Below are 23,459 nucleotides of genomic sequence, written 5' to 3' on the forward strand. Positions count from 1 at the left end.
CCACGCCCACTGACACGAACAGCCTATTCGTCCCACCGACCGCCTGTGTGACCACGAACGGCCTTTTCGCCCACGGCCAACCTGGGTGACGGCCCCTGGCCCCGCCCACTGACACGAACAGCCTATTCGTCCCCCTAACCGCCTGTGTGACCACGAACGGCCTTTTCGCCCACGGCCAACCTAAGTGACGGCCCCTGGCCCCTGGCCACGCCCACTGACACGAACAGCCTATTCGTCCCCCTAACCGCCTGTGTGACCACGAACAGCCTATTCATCCCACTGACCACCTATGTGACCACGAACGGCCTATTCATCCCACCGACCGCCCAGTGACCACGGACAGCCTATTCGTCCCACTGACAGCCTATGTGACCACGAACGGCCCGTCCGTCCACGGCCAATCTAAGTGACGGCCCGTGGCCCCGCCCAGTGACTACGGACAGCCTATTCGTCCCACTGACAGCCTGTTTGACCACGAACGGCCCGTCTGTCCACGGCTAATCTAAGTGACGGCCCGTGTCCCTGCCCAGTGACCACGGACAGCCTATTCGTCCCACTGACAGCCTGTTTGACCACGAACGGCCCGTCTGTCCACGGCCAATCTAAGTGACGGCCCGTGGCCCCGCCCAGTGACCACGGACAGCCTATTCGTCCCACTGACAGCCTGTTTGACCACGAACGGCCCGTCTGTCCACGGCCAATTTAAGTGACGGCCCGTGGCCCCGCCCAGTGACCACGGACAGCCTATTCGTCCCACTGACCGCCTGTGTGGCCACGAATGGCCTATGTGTCCCATCAGAAGAACTATGCATTATTAGACTTAAAATGGCATGTCCATGGACAGCCTATTTGAACTCTGTCAAATAAGTTACAGGTCGGCAAAGTAAGGGCCCACCTGTAACTTATTTGACAGGGTCCAAATAGGCTGTCCGTGGTCAATGCATTAATAGGTCATATTTCATAATTACAGTGGTTTTATTAGGTGAAACCTACTGTACACCACACAGGGGCCACAATACAACACACTGATGTACATTAAAGCTATCAATTATGCATAATTAGCCTAAAAATGGACTGTCCACGAACAGCCTATTTGGACCCTGTCAAATAAGTTGCAGGTGGGCAAAGTAAGGAACCACCTGTAACTTATTTGACGGGGTCCAAATAGGCTGAGCGTGGTCAATGCATTAATAGGTCATATTTCATAATTACAGTGGTTTTATTAGGTGAAACCTAATGTGCACCACACAGGGGCCACAATACTACACACTGATGTACATTAAAGCTATCAATTATGCATAATTAGCCTAAAAATGGACTGTCCACGAACAGCCTATTTGGACCCTGTCAAATAAGTTGCAGGTGGGCAAAGTAAGGGCCCACCTGTAACTTATTTGACGGGGTCCAAATAGGCTGTCCGTGGTCAATGCATTAATAGGTCATATTTCATAATTACAGTTGTTTTATTAGGTGAAACCTACTGTACACCACACTGGGGACACAATACAACACACTGATGTACATTAAAGCTATTAATTATGCATAATTAGCCTAAAAAATTACTGTGCACGAACAGCCTATTTGGACACTGTCAAATAAGTTACAGGTGGGCAAATTAAGGGCCCACTGTAGCCTAAAACTGGACTGTCCATGAACAGCCTATTTGGACCCTGTCAAATAAGTTACAGGTGGGCAAAGTAAGGGCCCACCTGTAACTTATTTGACGGGGTCCAAATAGGCTGTCCGTGGTCAATGCATTAATAGGTCATATTTCATAATTACAGTGGTTTTATTAGGTGAAACCTACTGTACACCACACTGGGGACACAATACAACACACTGATGTACATTAAAGCTATTAATTATGCATAATTAGCCTAAATATGGACTGTCCACAGACAGCCTATTTGGACCCTGTCAAATAAGTTACAGGTGGGCAAATTAAGGGCCCACTGTAGCCTAAAAATGGACTGTCCACGAATAGCCTAATTGGACCCTGTCAAATAAGTTACAGGTGGGCAAATTAAGGGCCCACTGTAGCCTACAAATGGACTGTCCACAGACAGCCTATTTGGACCCTGTCAAATAAGTTACAGGTGGGCAAATTAAGGGCCCACTGTAGCCTAAAAATGGACTGTCCACAGACAGCCTATTTGGACCCTGTCAAATAAGTTACAAGTGGGCAAAGTATACCTGTAACTTATTTGACGGGGTCCAAATAGGCTGTCCGTGGTCAATGCATTAATAGGTCATATTTCATAATTACAGTGGTTTTATTAGGTGAAACCTGCTGTACAACACACTGGGGACACAATACGACACACTGATGTACATTAAAGCTATTAATTATGCATAATTAGCCTAAATATGGACTGTCCACGAACAGCCTATTTGGACCCTGTCAAATAAGTTACAGGTGGGATCTTTTTTATATTTTGTTGTCATGATTGATAAAAATGCATAAAAATGATTAAATATCAATTTTAAGTTCATCTTTGGGCCCCCCTGAGCAATTAGCAGCCTTCAGAACCCCGAAATTCCACTGTCCACGAACAGCCTAAATTTTTGAATGGGATAAGTTGCAGGTGGGACGTCCAGATCTCAGCCTCTGGACACAATTTGGAGCTGAAACCTGAAACAGGGCCCACCTGTAACTTATTTGACGGGGTCCAAATAGGCTGTCCGTGGTCAATGCATTAATAGGTCATATCTCATAATTACAATGGTTTTATGTCGTCAAACCTACTGTACACCACACTGGGGACACAATACAGCACACTGATGTACATTAAAGCTATTAATTATGCATAATTAGCCTAAATATGGACTGTCCATGAACAGCCTATTTGGACCCTGTCGAATAAGCTACAGGTGGGATGCTGTTTTTAACTTAGACATTTTCAGCGGATGAATCCCCGTAATGATTAGGCGATTTTATCACATGTGGTGAAGTCCCACCTGCAACTTATTTGACGGGGTCCAAATAGGCTGTCCGTGGTCAATGCATTAACAGGTCATATTTCATAATTACAGTGGTTTTATGAGGTGAAACCTACTGTACACCACACAGGGGACACAATACAACACACTGATGTACATTAAAGCTAATAATTATGCATAATTAGCCTAAAAATGGACTGTCCAAGGACAGCATTTAGGGCACCCGTCAAATAGGTTACAGATGGAATGCTGTTTTTAACTGTAACGAACTTAACGGGGTACTACGGACCCCAGTCTTTGCGGACCGTCTGAGGGGACCCTGAGGGGCCACAGATTTCAAATCGGAGCCATTCGGAGCTATTGGGACCGTTGCGTGGGGATGTCCACCAAACGCCTATGAAAATGAATGGGATAAGTTGCACGTGTCAGTGGCTCCCGCGCGGCCCCCGGGGGTCCGAGGGGCCCCAAACTCTACAAAAAGTTGCGTCACGTGGCCCTCTGCGACAGACAGAGCGGTCTAGGTCGAGACATGCCAAGTTTATTTTTAGCTATTTTTTATGCACCTCTCTGTCTCCCATTGATCTCTATGGGAGCATGTGTCTGCAAGGGTTAATTCAGCAGTTAGGATTAGACGGCCTACTTGTTCCAACTTATGTGCAACTTATTCCATGGGGCTGTTGGTGGCCAATTAGCGCGAAAAAAGGTCAGAGGGACGCGGAACTCTAGAACCCGTCCCCGGGGCCCGTGACGAGACCCACGTGTCGGTTTCGGGCCGATCGGGCGTTTCCTTCAAAGCGTTTGGCTGAAACACATACTTAGAACCGATCTAGAACCACCAAGCCCGTGATCTAGAACCGGGGGCCCCCGGACCACAGCCGTGCCGAATTTGGGGCCGCTGCGACCTTTCGACCCCTTTTGGCCCCTGTTTTTTTGACGTCCCACGTGCAACTTATTCCATGGGGCTGTTGGTGGCCAATTAGCGTGAAAAAAGTTCAGAGGGACGCAGAACTCTAGAACCCGTCCAAGGGGCCCGTAACGAGACGCATACGTCAGTTTCGGGCCGATCGGACCTTTCTGTCCACCCTTCACCGAGCACATGGTCCAATTAATGGCAGCCCTCTTGCACACACAGAAAGAAATATGCTCAGTAGAACCAAAGCGAGGATATTTTTGCACAAAAAAATTATACACTTGGAACCGATCTAGAACCCTGCGATCCGGTATCTAGAACCGGGGGCCCCTCGACTACCAGGGCGGCGAATTTGGAGGCGGTGCGACCTTTCGAGCCCTGTATTTCCGGCCGCCCACGTGCAAGTTTGAACGTTCAGTTCAAACTTCACAGGCGCTTCCAGGTCAAGGGGGTGTTTTTTGGCCAAACGAGCAGCTTTGGACGCGGAACTCTAGAACCCGTCCCAGGGGCCCGTGACGGGACGCATACGTCAGTTTCGGGCCGATCGGGCGTTTCCTTCGAACCGTTTTGCTGAAACACATACTTGGAACCGATCTAGAACCACCAAACCCGTGATCTAGAATCGGACCACCGTCCACCAAGTACCTGTGAAATCGCATTGAATAAGTTGCACGTGTCACTGAACCTCGTTCGGCCCCTGGAGGTGCTAGGGGCCTGAAACTTCTTGGAAAGCTGCGTCACTCGGCCCCGGAAAGCACACAGAGAGGGGAACGTCTAGTCACACAAAAAAAATACTTGTTGCCCAATGTCCACAGAACACCTATGAAAATCAATGGGATAAGTTGTACGTGGGACGCTTTGCCGTTTGGCCCCCGGGGGCCCTGGCGGCCCCAAACTTAATCTGCCTACTGTCACTGGGGCCCAGAAAGACCCTGGGGGATGTAGAAAGCTGAACCATGTGTGGATCAGGCCGAACCACCGAAACCCTCTCGCCCCGGGGCCCGCTGGGCTACCCTCACGCCAAATTTCGAGGCCCTGTGACTTTTCGGCTCAGAGTTAGAGACACAGTGAATTGAGACAAAAAACAGGTGGTTAGGGGTCAAAATAGGCACTTTGTGGTACTGAGGATGACTATGGTGAAGTTTAGGTGGTTAGGGGACCCCACAGGCACTTCGTGGCAATGGAGAAGAAAATAGGTGGTTAGGGGTCAAAATAGGCACTTCGTGGTACTGAGGAAGACTATGGTGAAGTTTAGGTGGTTAGGGGACCCCATAGGCACTTCGTGGCAATGAAGAAGAAAATAGGTGGTTAGGGGTCAAAATAGGCACTTCGTGGTACTGAGGAAGACTATGGAGAAGTTTAGGTGGTTAGGGGACCCCATAGGCACTTCGTGGCAATGAAGAAGAAAATAGGTGGTTAGGGGTCAAAATTGGCACTTCGTGGTACTGAGGAAGACTATGGTGAAGTTTAGGTGGTTAGGGGACCCCATAGGCACTTCGTGGCAATGAAGAAGAAAATAGGTGGTTAGGGGTCAAAATAGGCACTTCGTGGTACTGAGGAAGACTATGGTGAAGTTTAGGTGGTTAGGGGACCCCATAGGCACTTCGTGGCAATGAAGAAGAAAATAGATGGTTAGGGGTCAAAATAGGCACTTTGTGGTACTGAGGAGGACTATGGTGAAGAGTAGGTAGTTGGTGTACCCCAAAAGCACTTGGTGGACTCCCACGTGGTGCAATGGCACCCCCAGAGGCGTCCACAGAGAGCCTATGGTAATATATGCTAATCTTGGCCTCTTTATATGCGATTTTGGAAAAGTGACACGGCACCACTGAATAAGCAGCTTGTGTCGTCCATTTCGAGCACGCGGACCTCGAAGTGTCGGTGCTGACAATGGCAACTTAAATGAATGGGGAAAAGCAAACGTGATAACCACTACACTACGGAAACTTGATTTGGACGGCACCCACCTAGTGTCATTCGGCATTGCAGTCTGCCTACAGCTCCTTGGTACGATGGCCTTCACCTGTCTCAAAAGTAAGGGTTTTGTAGCATTTATATTTATAATGCATCCACTTGTTTCCGCCCAGTTTTGAACTGAGCACCTTTCGGGTGTAAAGCTAACATGATAACCACTACACTACGGAAACTTGTTTTGGACGTCAGTCCCACCTCTTCTAGGGTACGCTTGTTCAAAAGCGACTGAAACTATAAACTGACCAGTGTTTTTAACATGGCAAAAAGCTGCTAATAGGCGGCGAGCTACATAGGCCTACCGTGCACCCCCCCCCACCTCCCAACAAAACCATACTTTTCTGAAAGGTCTGGATGTGTAGAATATGAATCTGAATGTTAACATTGAAAATGTTGGGTTGCACTACCTGTTTTAGGCCTGTGAATAGGGAAACCCTAAAAAACGATTGTAAGCGATTTTAACACGTCGAGATTGTCCTAGTCAATCAGAACAGCTTTTAGGGGACCCAATACACACTCAAACTTAACATATGATGACTTAGGTCAAATATCTACCATGCTGCTTATTGGTAGGTGTCTAAAATGAACATAGGTAAGGCTTTATGTTGATATAATGAGCCCATTTCATGCATAGGCCACGACCTAGATTCGCCTATCATACACCCCAACCCCCTCCCCTGACAAAATCATGCTTTTCTGAAAGGTCTGGATGTGTAGAATATGAATCTGAATGTTAACATTGACATTTTTGGGATACACTACCTGTTTTAGCCCTGAATATGGAAACCCTAAAAAACGATTTTAAGCTATTTTAACACGTCGAGATTGGCCTAGTCAATCAGAACAGCTTTTAGGTTACCCAATACTCTTACTACACTACATTGATAGTTACTTTAAATAGTTGTTTTTAATTATTTTTTATTTAATATAGTTAAGGCCTTGTATGGATATAATCGATCAAGGTCCATTTCCATAGTATCAGTTAATATGCTAACGTGCTAACATTCCAACCCTCATTACCCTTTCCATCAAAGGTGTGTGGCTCACAAGTCATTTCATTGACAAATCAGAAACCTATTTGGGTTGTTCATCCAATGACAAAATAAGATATTTGTTGAATTTTCATTAATAGTTTCCTCTGTGTCAGACAGGTATATAAAGACCGTCCTGAAAGCCATGAATCTCAAAAGACTCGACCAGAAGCCTGAACTATTAGCAGCAAGTTCAAGGCAAAGTCAGAGGGCCTCAACTGGTGACAAGGTGCTCTTCACACCTGACTGTATATTCTGCAACTCAATTACACGGAAGAAGGTAAAAAATAAAGGGATATGGACGACTGAGGGGTTAAGAGAGTTTGAGTGTGATGGGTGGAGAACAGTCCTCAAAGTTGCAGAACAAAAATTTGATGAAAATTTGCTTCACAGAATTAGAGGAAAGGATCTATTTGCTACAGAAGCTAAATACCACAAATCCTGTAGAGTCCAATATACACAAAATTTAGAAAAATGGAGAAGTGCAAGCACAGAAAACAAGGCCAAACAAATCCAACTAGTAGAAGCTCACGGTGAGGCATTTGGTGCTGTATCTCGAGTAATTGACAAGGAAATCATCGGCAGCAACAAAATGATGAAATTGACTGATCTGACCAAAATCTACATAGCTCATCTGGAATGCACAAACTTCCCCAATCCCAAATTGCGTGGGGAAAAGCTCAAAGCTAAGCTAGAAACACATGGACAATACAAGGAAAAGGTGGCATTCTGCAAGCTAAACAAAAAAGGCCGTTTCTCGACATACATTGTGTACAACTCACAAAGTGACATTACAAACCTAGTGCAGTGTGCATATGAACTTGGTTCCAAAGACATGATCCAGGAGACTGGCCATTATCTACATGAGGAGATTCTGGAAAGCTTTGCAAAAGCTGATGAGTTGAGATGGCCACCCTCTGCCCAGGATCTTGTAAGCATGAACATTGTAATTCCATCTAATTTGGAGACATTTCTGTGTCATGTGATATGTGGCAAACCAAAATCACAAAGCTCCAAAATGAACAGGCTTGTAAATTCAATAGGACAAGACATATGTCGCGCCACAACAAATGGAGAATGGAAACTTCCAAAGCATATGCTTATATGCATGACACTTAGACACCTTTTCAGGAGTGAAAAATTAATTACCCTATTTAATCGATTGGGCCATTCAGAGAATTATACATTCTCCCTTGAACTGGAAACTGCACTTGCTGAGGCTGTGGCTGAGACATCCAGTCTTTTGTCTACACAAATCATTAGATCACCAGGAGCCCCTTCCATTTTCCACTCAGAATTTGATAATTTTGATCAGTTGCTCAACAACTTAACTGGAATGGATTCAATTCACACTGCACATGGCATTATATTACAGGACATAGAAGGCAAGCCGGAGAATCATGGCGGAGTCCGTATCGATATTCCATCCACTTCCAGGAAAACAAAACGACGTTCTTTTGAGCAGGGGTCAGCTGAAGCTCTTCCTGACTGCTATATTACACAACGGAAAAGTCCTCAAATAACCATACACCAAAGAGTAATTCCTGATGGTGAGAGGGCTCTTCAAGATGCTACCATGAAGCACTTTCTGTGGGTCTTGATCCGTACAGCATGCAGCAAATCAGATCAACAATTTCCAGGATGGACAGGTTTCATCACAATGTCAGGACGAACCCCTGAAAGTCTGACAACTATTGATTATTACCCTGTTATTCCAAGCCCAATTACAGACTACAAGACAGTAAAAGAATGCCTTCGATATGCTGAGGAGGCAACAGCAGAAATCCAACAACAGTATGTTGTTACAACATTCGACTTGGGGGTATGCATGAAAGCATATCCCCTGATTTGGAATGATCAATCTAGGTATGAAAAACACATAATATTGATTGGTACATTTCATCTGGCTTGCGCATATCTGAAGATGGTGGGCAAGAAAATGGATGGATCGGGTCTCTCTGATATCTTGTTGGAAGCTGGGCTGATTGCATTAGGTTCTCTTCAAGGTGTCCTTACTGGTAAACATTATGACAGATCACTACACTGTCATAAGACAGTATTGGAATGTCTTGAAAGACTTCTCCTATCACAATACCTCACAAGTATTGGAGAGAAAGAAGTATTCTCTCAATTACCAGAGGGATCAAAGGGGATACTAGATGAACTGCTGAAAGCTCCTTCTAAAGAAGCCTTAGATGCAACAAGGAATGATGTTCCACTGCAGAAGTACATCGAAGGATATCAACAGTTTCGAGAGAGTGTAAAAGCTGGACATCTAGGGAAGACAGCACAGCTGTGGACATCTTACATGGACCACATCTGGTTGGTACTGTCTCTCATCCATGCAGTGAAACATAATGATTTTCTCCTTTATGCTCAGTGTTTGCACCTTATGGCAGACCTGTTTTTCAGCTTTGGAGGCCAGAATTATGCCAGATATCTCTCTTACTTCTCCATATTCATTGCGAACATTGAAGTGTCACATCCTGGAGCCACAGAGTTGTTGAAAAGAGGGGCTATTAGCGTTGCACGTTCCTTCATTCCAGGTAACCGCTGCGCCGTAGATAAAACTATGGAGGAGACCTTCATGCGACATGCTAAATCTCATGGGGGTGCTGGTGGAAATGCTTTTGGTGTGTCAGGAATTCTGACAAATTATGATGCCTACCAACGTTGGGTACGAACAACCCATGCTAGATCTCAGTATGTTAATGCAACCCTCAGTATGGCTGACATGCTGTCTGGAACAGCTGCAGAAACCAAACATAATGAGCTTCGTCCAGCTGAGATGTTGAAGAGTGAAAAGTTGGTGAGAAAAACAATTGAGGCAGTGGAGAGCTTCCTTAACCCTTTTGAGTTGGGAAGCACTGACAACTTGTTTATTCTTTCTTCTGATGCTGCAGTATCTGCTGAGGTCCAAAGAGATGTTTTGAGAGCTGAACAAGCAGGCAAGGTTGCCAAGGATATTTTTATTGCGACACGCCTGGAAAAAGGTTGTGACTTCTTTGAGCCTATCAAGCGCCTTGGCCTCAAAACCTTCACGGACATGAACAAAAAGAGCAAAGTTACAACAACAACAACACACAAAGTAATACAGTATCAGCAGCAAGGGAACATTGCTTTCCAGTTGTTCATGAAGTCCCAACAGCAAGGTCTACAATTGGACATGAGGGAACTACTCACGTACCCCTTGACTCCTGTGCCGTACAGTATAGGCACTGCTGATGGTTTCTTGTCCAAAACAGATAAGTCAAAGTCATTTGCTTACCTGGTAAAAGACATCAATGATGCTGCCCTACCATCCACAGATCAAACTCTTGTAATTATTGATGGAAATGCCTACTTTTACTTCTTGAAGGAGGTACCAGGCAGCTTCAAACAGATATGCAGTAAGGTGTTTGACATGATGCCAAAGACAGGCAATGTTGTGTTCAGCACAGATAGTTACTTCCCCAATTCTGTGAAAACAATGGAAAGACAGAGGAGGGGTTGTGGTCAAAAGCTTATCATAAAAGGTGAAAATACCAAAAGGCCAGCAGATTGGAAACAGTTCCTCGCCAATGATGAAAACAAGCAACAATTTATTGCACTACTCATCCGCCTTTGGAGTGAAGACTCATATGCCAGGAAGCTACATGGGAGACAAGTGATCATAACCTGTGAAGGAACAGCATATCTGCTAACGTCTGAAGATGGCAGCTCAACATGCAGAACAGAAGTCCTGAGCCTTAAGTCTACCCAAGAAGAGACAGATTCTAGAGTCATTCTCTACTGTGACTTTGCCAGAGACAACAACTACAGCAATGTTGTCGTTAAGAGTCCTGATACTGACATATTTTTCATCTTGTTACACTATGCTCTGGCAATGTCAGACTTAAATATTATGTTTCACACTGGCACAGGAAACAAGAAAAGGCTCATTGATGTGAGTGAAATGTCTCGTAGTTACTCTCAGCAACATTTGACAGGACTAATGGCACTTCACGCCTTCAGTGGTTGTGATACCACTAGTGCATTCAAGGGGTTAGGCAAAGTCAGGCCATTGAAAACCCTCTCTAGGATGCCAAAGTTTGGAGAAACTCTTGCCAGGCTGGGAGACACATGGGATGTACCGAGGGATCTCTTTGATCTCCTCAATGAGTTCACCTGTGCTCTGTTTAGTAGACCACGAGTACGAAGTGTTGATGAGTTGCGTTTCTTGCGAATGAGTGAGCTGTGCTCCAAAGATGACAAGCATCTAGCCCACTCAAGAAATGTGGACCTGGCTACACTCCCCCCATGTGGGAGGAGTTTAGAGCAACACATCAGGAGGGTTAACTACCAGGTTGGAATATGGAAGGTGGCCCATATTGCCAACCCTGACATCCCTGATGCTTGCAATGGACACGGTTGGACACTGGTTGACCAAAAGATTGAGCCTCTGTGGTATGAGGGATGTGTTCTCCCACAGCAATTGGCAGATATCATTGAATCTGTGAGTGGCAGGGATGAGGAAGATGAATCAGATGATGATAGCGTAACAGATGAACAGTACTTATCTGATGATGACAACTCTGAGTCAGACCAGGATTGAAAAACAGTTTGAGTGTCATGTTACACCTGACATATGCATGAAATATACATGTATTTTATTGATTGGTAAAACATATTACCCTAATAGTAGGTCATTATACCTACTATTTGTTCAGTGTTTCTTTGGGAAAGGGAAGCTATGTATGCTGTAGTTCTCTTACAGCATGTGTGTGTGTGTGTGTGTGTGTGTGTGTGTGTGTGTGTGTGTGTGTGTGTGTGTGTGTGTGTGTGTGTGTGTGTGTGTGTGTGTGTGTGTGTGTGTGTGTGTGTGTGCATGATGTATATAGGTCTTGTGTGTTAATGTGTGTTCTTGTGCATTTGTGTGTGTGTGCGCATTCAGTATATAGTTATTTTCAATGCTGTATGTAGTTCTTGTATATAATTATTGTGCGTTTGTGTGTCTGTGTGCATGCTTGCATGCTGTATATAGTTCTTTTCCATGCTGATTTTAGCTTTTGTATATAGGCCTAGTTATTTTGTGTGTCTGTGTGCATGCTGTATATAGTTATTTTCCATGCTGATTGTAGTTTTTGTATATAGTTATTTTGTGTGTCTGTGTGCATGCTGTATATAGTTCTTTTGAATTTGTGTGTGTGTGTGCATGCTGTATATAGTTAATTTCAATGCTATATGTAGTTCTTGTATATAGTTATTGTGCGTTTGTGTGTCTGTGTGCATGCTGTATATAGTTCTTTTCCATGCTGTATGTAGTTATTGTATATAGTTATTGTGTGTGTCTGTGTGCATGCTGTATACAGTTCTTGTGAATTTGTGTGTGTGTGTGCATGCTGTATATAGTTATTTTCCATGCTGTATGTAGTTCTAGTATATAGTTATTGTGCGTTTGTGTGTCTGGGTGCATGCTTGCATGCTGTATATAGTTCTTTTCCATGCTGTTTGTAGTTTTTGTATATAGTTAGTGTGTGTCTGTGTGCATGGGAAATCCGGAAATTACAAAGGTAAACAACAGCACTACACACGTAGATGGTGCACGTGTCAGCAACGTCTTTGTTATTAAACATTGTGAAGTGCTGTTCCAATCCCATCTATACCTATCTGAGCTCATGTGGTCTCACACACTCACTCACTTAGCACCTGAGATCAATTAAGTCTGTGAGTCTTTAGTCCTTAGTCCTCAGGGCTTACTTTGGGATTGGCCCTTCGTGTGTGTGTGCATGCTGTATATAGGAAATGGGCTCATTAAATCAACATAAGGCCTTAACTATATTAATTTTAGTCACTTACCAGGAAGCAGTATAGGGTGCCCTTTGACCTAAGTCATCATATGTTAAGCTTGAGTGTGTAATGGGTCACCTAAAAGCAGTTCTGATTGACTAGGCCAATTTCGACTTGTTAAAATCGCTTAAAATCGTTTTTTAGGGTTTCCCTATTCACAGGCCTAAAACAGGTAGTGCAACCCAAAATTTTCAATGTTAACATTCAGATTCATATTCTACACATCCAGACCTTTCAGAAAAGTATGGTTTTGTTGGGAGGTGGGGGGGGTGCACGGTAGGCCTATGTAGCTCGCCGCCTATAATTTTGTTGGCAGACCGAACATTTTATATTACTGTACAGGAAACTTCAATGGTTATTTGTTTTATTTTTGTCCTTTTCTAAGAGATTAAACCACAAACATCCCTGCAAGTGTACTGACCTGCTCAACAGAAAATCGCATACGAAATTTTTGCAAAAATCACCCACAGTTTCCACCCAGTTTCGAACTGGGGACTTATTGCGTGTGAGGCGAACGTGATAACCACTACACTACAAACACGTCTTCAGGTTGCAGACATTAATCTTTAGGTGCACGCTTATTAAAAAGCATATAAAGGAAATGAGCGCTGCACCCACCTAGCGTGGCAAAGAGTTAAAGTTTTCTGTCAGAATCCAACCACTGTTTCTGCTCGGTTTCGAACCGAGGACCTTTCGCGTGTTAGGCGAATGTGATGACCACTACACTACAGATACCTATTGATGAGGTGCATGTGCTTTTTAGAAGATGGCTCCTTCCCATAATCTGCTCTGCAAGCAGTGTGACAGTCTGTGAATTCCACAAACAACAGAACAGAGGTCATTCGGCACCCACCTAGTGTCATTCGGCATGGCAGTCTGCCTACAGCTCCTTGGTACGATGGCCTTCACCTGTCTCAAAAGTAAGGGTTTTGTAGCGAATTGCAGCATTTATATTTAAAACGCATCCACTTGTTTCCGCCCAGTTTTGAACTGAGGACCTTTCGCGTGTAAAGCAAACGTGATAACTACTAACCTTCCGAAACTTGATTTGGACGTCAGTCCCACCGCTTCTGGGGTACGCTTGTTCAAAAGCGACTGAAACTATAGACTGCCCTGTGTTTTAAAAATGGCAAAAAGCTGCTAATTTTGTTTGCAGACCAAACATTTTTTATTACTGTACAGGAAACTCAACGGTCATTTGTTTTATTTTTGTCCTTTTCTAAAGAGATTAAACCACAAACATCCCTGCAAGTGTACTGACCTGCTCAACAGAAAATCGCATACGAAATTGTTGCAAAAACCACCCACTGTTTCCACCCAGTTTCGAACTTGGGACCTTTTCGCGTGTGAGGCGAACGTGATAACCTCTGCACTACGGAAACACGTCTTCAGGTGGCAGACATAAATCTTTAGGTGCACGCTTGTTAACCCTCTGGGGTCCAAAGTGTTTTTGGGGTTCTGGAGGTGTTCTGACATGCTCTAACATTTGAGCTTTTTTCAGTTATTTATAAACATGTTAATGGCAAAGGTGTAAATTCACTCTATATAGCACAAACAGGGCTACCATAATATGTTAGCAAGATGTATGTACATGTTTGTATTTTTGAGAGAATATTGTTTATGCATGGTTATTGAAAAAACTAAAACTTAAAGTCTCTGAAATAAGGCCACAAAACACATACTAAATATGTGTCCACAAGACTTTTGACTAATTGATGTTCTCGCCTAGGATTTTTGCTTCAAAATGATCTGAAAATCATCCTTCCAAATCATTCACATAAAACAATACATTGATTTAAATTTAGTAAAACACTTTTTGTTTGGAAAGGCAATATGCGAAATGGGCGTGACTCATGTATAATGGTCTGATTCACACCTGTGAAGACAAAAGACATGCTTAATGAGCCTGCATAATGAGCTTTCCACAGGTGTGTCACTGAGCCACAAGAAAGAATACAAGGACACAAGAACAGAAATGTGTATATATACTACAAAATTGGTTCACAGTTGGAAACATCTATAAAAAAATAGTATTTTTCCACTTGTATTTTTGCTTGCAAATTGTATAATATCCAAGGTGAACATTTCTAGTAATTGTGTAGTTAATTCTCATACTGTATTTTCAGAAAGTTTTGAATATGTATCCTCTCCCCAAATTTGTCACTAATAAAACACAATACAAATAATTTGAAGAGAAGGCTTATATTGACCTTTTAAGATTTGGTTTACATCTACCTTGTAAATATATTATTTGCTATTTTATTAAAAAGGTTACAATTACAGCAACAATTAAAATAACAATATTTCAAGTGTAATATTTCTTTGTAAAAACTAAAGTGTACATTTTATCATACATATTTCAAATTTAAGGATTCATTAGTTTGAATAAAGCCTACATTGGAACAAACACTATAATAGCATCCTAGTTGATGACTTTATTTTTGACAAAACAAACATAGCCTAATATATTTAACATTTGAGCAGAAATTGGTGAACAAAAGCTTATTCAATGTGGCAGTAGTCTATAGTTTAGGCTACAGTAAACAGTTAATAATCTATTTAAAACTAGTCAACAAAATGTTGTCTTTCATATTTCTTCTGTAACATAGGCATATTGTTTGTTGTTTTTATGATAGCCTATATAAGGGCATATAAATATTAATTTGCAGTTTAATACGTTGCTAATACAAAGACATTTTAACGTTATTTCAACCTATTTCAGTCGATTTTCACTCATCTCAGTATAGCAATAGGGTTTGGTAAAAACTGTTCAGTTCATTCATTCACACACGCGATTCATATTTAAACAGTCTTTTTGCAGTTTACATACACTATGATATCGCGATTAGAACAATAATAAAAAAACTTACTTCTCAGATGGATATTTCATATTTCTTTGTAAAAACTAAATTATACATTTTATCATACATATTTCAAAGTTAAGGATTCATTAGTTTGAATAAAGCATACATTGGAACAAACACTATAATAGCATCCTACTTGATGACTTTATTTTTGACAAAACAAACATAGCCTAATATATAACATTTGAGCAGAAATTGGTGAACAAAAGCTTATTCAATGTGGCAGTAGCATATTTTACATTAAACAGTTAATAATCTATCAAAAACTAGTCAACAAAATGTTGTCTTTCATATTTCGTCTGTAACATAGGCATATCGTTTGTTGTTTTTATGAGCCTATATTAGGGCATAAATTTTAATTTGCAGTTTAATACGTTGCTAATACAAAGACATTTTAACGTTATTTCAACATATTTCAGTCGATTTTCACTCATCTCAGTATAGCAATAGGGTTTGGTAAAAACTGTTCAGTTCATTCATTCACACACAGACGCGATTCATATTTAAACAGTCTTTTTGCGGTTTACATACACTATGATATCGCGATTAGAACAATAATAATAAAGAACTTACTTATGAGATGGATCCGTTGCTCCTCGGAATGAAAAAAAAACAGCACATGTTCTGAGGTAAATGTCGCAGGATTACTCCTAACACAGCCTCGCAAGAAGAAATAGTAGGCTACATTAATCTGATGATTACATTTGTTGTGTTATCGCGTTTATGAGGGGCGTTGACACTTTGCATGTGTTGCTTCAGATCATTTGCGTTTGAATACCGCGCGCTCTCCGTGGGCGTGTCAGATTAGCAGAATAATGAGCTAAGAGAACGATAATGAGATCGGCTGACACCTCTCTCTTTTTTAATAGATTACATAAACAGAGAATATTTATTTTAGTTTTGAATTAGATATTTTAAAAGTACAAACTTAAATGATTATAAAGATATATTGCTCGTGCTTGTGTGAATAGTATTCGCTTAGCTTTGTTTAAGTTTAGAGACGTGCACCAGAAAACAATTTAACGGAGACAGAGAGGCAGAAAGCACACCCTGTTTATTTTCTTCATTTTACAAAAGCACACGGTTTTGATGTTAATGTGAGTGTACACAAAAAAAGAAGACCCTCTATAGTTTATAATCATGTATTGATTTTATTTATATGACGTAAAATGACGGAGTATTTTAAGTCTATGTTGCTGCTATGTGGAAAAAAAACGACCCAAGAGAGTTAAAAAGCGTATAAAGGAAATGAGCGCTACACTCACCTAGCGTGGCAAACAGTATAAATTTTCTGTCAGACCCCAACCACTGTTTCTGCTCGGTTTCAAACCGAGGACCTTTCGCGAGTTAGGCGAATGTGATGGCCACTACACTACAGAAACCTATTGATGAGATGGATGTGCTTTTTAGAAGATGGCTCCTTCCCATAATCTGCCCTGCAAGCAGTGTGACAGTCTGTAAATTCCACAAACAACAGAACAGAGGTCATTCGGCATGGCAGTCTGCCTACAGCTCCTTGGTACGATGGCCTTCACCTGTCTTAAAAGTAAGGGTTTTGTATCGAATTGCAGCATTTATTTTTAACATGCCTCCACTTGTTTCAGCCCAGTTTTGAACTGAAGACCTTTGCGTGTAAAGCGAACGTGATATCATGGCATGTGCTTTTTAGAAGATGGCTCCTTCCCATAATCTGCTCTGCAAGCAGTGTGACAGTCTGTGAATTCCACAAACAACAGAACAGAGGTCATTCGGCATGGCAGTCTGCCTACAGCTCCTTGGTACGATGGCCTTCACCTGTCTCAAAAGTAAGGGTTTTGTATCGAATTGCAGCATTTATATTTAACATGCCTCCACTTGTTCCCACCCAATTTTGAACTGAAGACCTTTGCGTGTAAAGCGAACGTGATATCATGGCATGTGCTTTTTAGAAGATGGCTCCTTCCCATAATCTGCTCTGCAAGCAGTGTGACAGTCTGTGAATTCCACAAACAACAGAACAGAGGTCATTCGGCATGGCAGTCTGCCTACAGCTCCTTGGTACGATGGCCTTCACCTGTCTCAAAAGTAAGGGTTTTGTAGCATTTATATTTAAAATGCATCCACTTGTTTCCGCCCAGTTTTGAACTGAGGACATTTTGCGTGTAAAGCAAACGTGATAACCACTACACTACGGAAACTTGATTTGGACGGTACCCACCTAGTGTCATTCGGCATGGCAGTCTGCCTACAGCTCCTTGGTACGATGGCCTTCACCTGTCTTAAAAGTAAGGGTTTTGTAGCGAATTGCAGCATTTATATTTAACATGCCTCCACTTGTTTCCACCCAATTTTGAACTGAGGACCTTTCGCGTGTAAAGCGAACGTGATAACCACTACACTACGGAAACTTGGTTTGGATCTCATTCCCGCCTCTTCTAGCGTACGCTTGTTCAAAAGCGACTGAAACTATAGACTGCCCAGTGTTTTTAACATGGCAAAAAGCTGCTAATTTTGTTGGCAGACCGAACATTTTATATTACTGTACAGGAAACCTCAATGTTCATTTGTTTTATTTTTGTCCTTTTCTAAAGAGATTAAACAACAAACATCCCTTCAAGTGTACTGACCTGCTCAACAGAAAATCGCATACGAAATATTTGCAAAAATCACCCACAGTTTCCGCCCAGTTTCGAACTGGGGACTTTTTGCGTGTGAGGTGAACGTGATAACCACTACACTACGGAAACACGTCTTCAGGTTGCAGACATAAATCTTTAGGTGCACGTTTAATAAAAAGCATATAAAGGAAATAAGCGCTGCACCCACCAAGCGTGCCAAAGAGTTTACATTTTCTGTCAGAATCCAACCACTGTTTCTGCTCGGTTTCGAACCGAGGACCTTTCGCGTGTTAGAAGAATGTGATGACCACTACACTACAGAAACCTATTGTTGAGAGGGATGTGCTTTTTAGAAGATGGCTCCTTCCCATAATCTGCCCTGCAAGCAGTGTGAAAGTCTGTAAATTCCACAAACAACAGAACAGAGGTCATTCGGCACCCACCTAGTGTCATTCGGCATGGCAGTCTGCCTACAGCTCCTTGATACGATGGCCTTCACCTGTCTTAAAAGTAAGGGTTTTGTAACGAATTGCAGCATTTATATTTAACATGCCTCCACTTGTTTCCACCCAATTTTGAACTGAGGACCTTTCACGTGTAAAGCGAACGTGATAACCACTACACTACGGAAACTTGATTTGGACGGCACCCACCTAGTGTCTTTCGGCATGGCAGTCTGCCTACAGCTCCTTGGTACGATGGCCTTCACCTGTCTCAAAAGTAAGGGTTTTGTAGCATTTATATTTAAAATGCATCCACTTGTTTCCGCCCAGTTTTGAACTGAGGACCTTTCGCGTGTAAAGCGAACGTGATAACCACTACACTACGGAAACTTGATTTGGACGGCACCCACCTAGTGTCTTTCGGCATGGCAGTCTGCCTACAGCTCCTTGGTACGATGGCCTTCACCTGTCTCAAAAGTAAGGGTTTTGTAGCATTTATATTTAAAATGAATCCACTTGTTTCCGCCCAGTTTTGAACTGAGGACCTTTTGCGTGTAAAGCAAACGTGATAACCACTACACTACGGAAACTTGATTTGGATGGCACCCACCTAGTGTCATTCGGCATGGCAGTCTGCCTACAGCTCCTTGGTACGATGGCCTTCACCTGTCTCAAAAGTAAGGGTTTTTTAGCGAATTGCAGCATTTATATTTAAAATGCATCCACTTGTTTCCGCCCAGTTTTGAACTGAGGACCTTTCGCGTGTAAAGCAAACGTGATAACCACTACACTTCCAAAACTTGATTTGGACGTCAGTCCCACCGCTTCTAGGGTACGCTTGTTCAAAAGCGACTGAAACTATAGACTGCCCAGTGTTTTTAACATGGCAAAAAGCTGCTAATTTTGTTGGCAGACCGAACATTTTATATTACTGTACAGGAAACCTCAATGGTCATTTGTTTTATTTTTGTCCTTTTCTAAGAGATTAAACCACAAACATCCCTGCAAGTGTACTGACCTGCTCAACAGAAAATCGCATACGAAATTTTTGCAAAAATCACCCACAGTTTCCGCCCAGTTTCGAACTGGGGACCTTTCGCGTGTGAGTTAAACGCGATAACCACTACACTACGGAAACAAGTCTTCAGGTTGCAGACATAAATCTTTAGGTGCACGCTTATTAAAAAGCATATAAAGGAAATGAGCGCTGCACCCACCTAGCGTGCCAAAGAGTTTACATTTTCTGTCAGAATCCAACCACTGTTTCTGGTCGGTTTCGAACCGAGGACCTTTCGCGTGTTAGGCGAATGTGATGACCACTAAACTACAGAAACCTATTTGTGCTTTTTAGAAGATGGCTCGTTCCCATAATCTGCCCTGCAAGCAGTGTGACAGTCTGTAAATTCCACAAACAACAGAACAGAGGTCATTCGGCACCCACCTAGTGTCATTCGGCATGGCAGTCTGCCAACAGCTCCTTGTTACGATGGCCTTACGCGAAAGGGCCCCAGTTCGAAACTGGGCGGAAACTGTGGGTGATTTTTGCAAAACTTTCGTATGCGATTTTCTGTTGAGCAGGTCAGTACACTTGCAGGGATGTTTGTGGTTTAATCTCTTTAGAAAAGGACTACAGAAACTACAGAACTGTCTTAAAAGTCTTAAAAGTAAGGGTTTTGAAGTGAATTGCAGCATTTATATTTAACATGCCTCCACTTGTTTCCACCCAATTTTGAACTGAGGACCTTTCGCTTGCAGTTTGCAGACATAAATCTTTAGGTGCACGCTTATTAAAAAGCATATAATGGAAATGAGCGCTGCACCCACCTAGTGTGGCAAACAGTTTAAATTTTCTGTCAGAATCCAACCACTGTTTCTACTCGGTTTCGAACCGAGGACCTTTCGCGTGTTAGGCGAACGTGATGACCACTACACTACAAAACCTATTGATGCGGTGCATATGCTTTTTAGAAGATGGCTCCTTCCCATAATCTGCTCTGCAAGCAGTGTGACAGTCTGTAAATTCCACAAACAACAAAACAGAGGTCATTCTGCATGGCAGTCTGCCTACAGCTCCTTGGTACGATGGCCTTCACCTGTCTCAAAAGTAAGGGTTTTGTAGCATTTATATTTAAAATGCATCCACTTGTTTAAGCCCAGTTTTGAACTGAGGACCTTTTGCGTGTAAAGCAAACGTGATAACCACTACACTACGGAAACTTAATTTGGACGGCACCCACCTAGTGTCATTCGGCATGGCAGTCTGCCTACAGCTCCTTGATAAAGGAAAGGAGCACTGCTACCACCTAGCGTGGCAAAAAGTTTAAATTTTTTGTCAGAATCCAACCACTGTTTCTGCTCGGTTTCGAACAGAGGACCTTTTGCGTGTTAGGCGAACGTGATGAACACTACACTACAGAAACCTATTGATGAGGTACATGTGCTTTTTAGAAGATGGCTCCTTCCCATAATCTACTCTGCAAGCAGTGTGACAGTCTGTGAATTCCACAAACAACAGAACAGAGGTCATTCGGCATGGCAGTCTGCCTACAGCTCCTGGGTACGATGGCCTTCACCTGTCTTAAATGTAAGGGTTTTGTATCGAATTGCAGCATTTATATTTAACATGCCTCCACTTGTTTCCGCCCAGTTTTGAACTGAAGACAATTGCGTGTAAAGCGAACGTGATATCATGGCATGTGCTTTTTATAAGATGGCTCCTTCCCATAATCTACTCTGCAAGCAGTGTGACAGTCTGTGAATTCCACAAACAACAGAACAGAGGTCATTAAACCACAAACATCCCTGCAAGTGTACTGACCTGCTCAACAGAAAATCGCATACGAAATTTTTGCAAAAAACACCCACAGTTTCCGCCCAGTTTCGAACTGGGGACCTTTCGGGTGTGAGGCAAACGTGATAACCACTACACTATGGAAACAAGTCTTCAGGTTGCAGACATAAATCCTTAGGTGCACCCTTATTAAAAAGCATATAAAGGAAATGAGCGCTGCACCCACCTAGTGTGGCAAACAGTTAAAATTTTTTGTCAGAATCCAACCACTGTTTCTGCTCGGTTTCGAACCGAGGACCTTTCGCGTGTTAGGCGAACGTGATGACCACTACACTACAGAAACCTATTGATGAGGTGCATGTGATTTTTAGAAGATGGCTCCTTCCCATAATCTGCTCTGCAAGCAGTGTGACAGTCTGTGAATTCCACAAACAACAGAACAGAGGTCATTCGGCATTGCAGTCTGCCTACAGCTCCTTGGTACGATGGCCTTCACCTGTCTCAAAAGTAAGGGTTTTGTAGCGAATTGCAGCATTTATATTTAACATGCCTCCACTTGTTTCCGCCCAGTTTTGAACTGAGCACCTTTCGCGTGTAAAGCAAACGTGATAACCACTACACTACGGAAAATTGATTTGGATGTCAGTCCCACCTCTTCTAGGGTACGCTTGTTCAAAAGCGACTGAAACTATAGACTGCCCAGTGTTTTTAACATGGCAAAAAGCTGCTAATTTTGTTGGCAGACCGAACATTTTATATTACTGTACAGGAAACCTCAATGGTCATTTGTTTTATTTTTGTCCTTTTCTAAAGCGATTAAACCACAAACATCCCTGCAAGTGTACTGACCTGCTCAACAGAAAATCGCATACGAAAGTTTTGCAAAAATCACCCACAGTTTCCGCCCAGTTTCGAACTGGGGCCCTTTCGCGTGTGAGGCGAACGTGATAACCACTACACTACAGAAACCTATTATTGAGACGGATGTGCTTTTTAGAAGATGGCTCCTTCCCATAATCTGCCCTGCAGGCAGTGTGACAGTCTGTAAATTCCACAAACAACAGAACAGAGGTCATTCGGCACCCACCTAGTGTCATTCGGCATGGCAGTCTGCCTACAGCTCCTTGGTACGATGGCCTTCACCTGTCTCAAAAGTAAGGGTTTTGTAGCGGATTGCAGCATTTATATTTAAAATGCATCCACTTGTTTCCGCCCAGTTTTGAACTGAGGACCTTTCGCGTGTAAAGCAAACGTGATAACCACTACACTTCCGAAACTTGATTTGGACGTCAGTCCCACCGCTTCTAGGGTGCGCTTGTTCAAAAGCGACTGAAACTATAGACTGCCCAGTGTTTTTAACATGGCAAAAAGCTGCTAATTTTGTTGGCAGACCGAACATTTTATATTACTGTACAGGAAACCTCAATGGTCATTTGTTTTATTTTTGTCTTTTTCTAAGAGATTAAACCACAAACATCCCTGCAAGTGTACTGACCTGCTCAACAGAAAATCGCATACGAAATTTTTGCAAAAATCACCCACAGTTTCCGCCCAGTTATGAACTGGGGACTTTTCGCGTGTGAGGCGAACGTGATAACCACTACACTACAAACACGTCTTCAGGTTGCAGACATAAATCTTTAGGTGCACGCTTATTAAAAAGCATATAAAGGAAATGAGCGCTGCACCCATCTAGCGTGCCAAAGAGTTTACCTTTTCTGTCAGAATCCAACCACTGTTTCTGCTCGGTTTCGAACCGAGAACCTTTCGCGTGTTAGGCGAATGTGATGACCACTACACTACAGAAACCTATTATTGAGACGGATGTGCTTTTTAGAAGAGGGCTCCTTCCCATAATCTGCCCTGCAGGCAGTGTGACAGTCTGTAAATTCCACAAACAACAGAACAGAGGTCATTCGGCACCCACCTAGTGTCATTCGGCATGGCAGTCTGCCTACAACTCCTTGGTACGATGGCCTTCACATGTCTCAAGAGTAAGGGTTTTGTAGCGAATTGCAGCATTTATATTTAAAATGCATCCACTTGTTTCCGCCCAGTTTAGAACTGAGGACCTTTCGCGTGTAAAGCAAACGTGATAACCACT

The 23,459-nt window shown here is 42.9% G+C and overlaps 8 non-coding genes across 8 annotated transcripts; all 8 read right to left on the reverse strand.

The window, feature by feature from the left end:
* Positions 1–13,322: 13,322 nt before the first annotated feature.
* trnav-aac (transfer RNA valine (anticodon AAC)) lies at positions 13,323–13,395 on the reverse strand. Its single transcript has one exon. It is a non-coding gene; the product is annotated as a tRNA-Val (tRNA).
* A 4,233-nt stretch (positions 13,396–17,628) lies between these two features.
* trnav-uac (transfer RNA valine (anticodon UAC)) lies at positions 17,629–17,701 on the reverse strand. The gene has a single exon. It is a non-coding gene; the product is annotated as a tRNA-Val (tRNA).
* Positions 17,702–17,838: 137 nt separating this feature from the next.
* On the reverse strand, positions 17,839–17,911 carry trnav-uac (transfer RNA valine (anticodon UAC)). Its single transcript has one exon. It is a non-coding gene; the product is annotated as a tRNA-Val (tRNA).
* Positions 17,912–18,881: 970 nt separating this feature from the next.
* On the reverse strand, positions 18,882–18,954 carry trnav-uac (transfer RNA valine (anticodon UAC)). The gene has a single exon. It is a non-coding gene; the product is annotated as a tRNA-Val (tRNA).
* Positions 18,955–19,081: 127 nt separating this feature from the next.
* trnav-uac (transfer RNA valine (anticodon UAC)) lies at positions 19,082–19,154 on the reverse strand. Its single transcript has one exon. It is a non-coding gene; the product is annotated as a tRNA-Val (tRNA).
* Positions 19,155–21,625: 2,471 nt separating this feature from the next.
* On the reverse strand, positions 21,626–21,698 carry trnav-aac (transfer RNA valine (anticodon AAC)). The gene has a single exon. It is a non-coding gene; the product is annotated as a tRNA-Val (tRNA).
* A 553-nt stretch (positions 21,699–22,251) lies between these two features.
* trnav-cac (transfer RNA valine (anticodon CAC)) lies at positions 22,252–22,324 on the reverse strand. The gene has a single exon. It is a non-coding gene; the product is annotated as a tRNA-Val (tRNA).
* A 767-nt stretch (positions 22,325–23,091) lies between these two features.
* Positions 23,092–23,164, reverse strand: trnav-aac (transfer RNA valine (anticodon AAC)). The gene has a single exon. It is a non-coding gene; the product is annotated as a tRNA-Val (tRNA).
* Positions 23,165–23,459: the final 295 nt, after the last annotated feature.

Source organism: Siphateles boraxobius, unplaced genomic scaffold (assembly GCF_051911475.1).
Source record: "Siphateles boraxobius isolate OS27281-9 unplaced genomic scaffold, OSU_SipBor_1 23, whole genome shotgun sequence".
Lineage (NCBI taxonomy): Eukaryota > Metazoa > Chordata > Actinopteri > Cypriniformes > Leuciscidae > Siphateles > Siphateles boraxobius.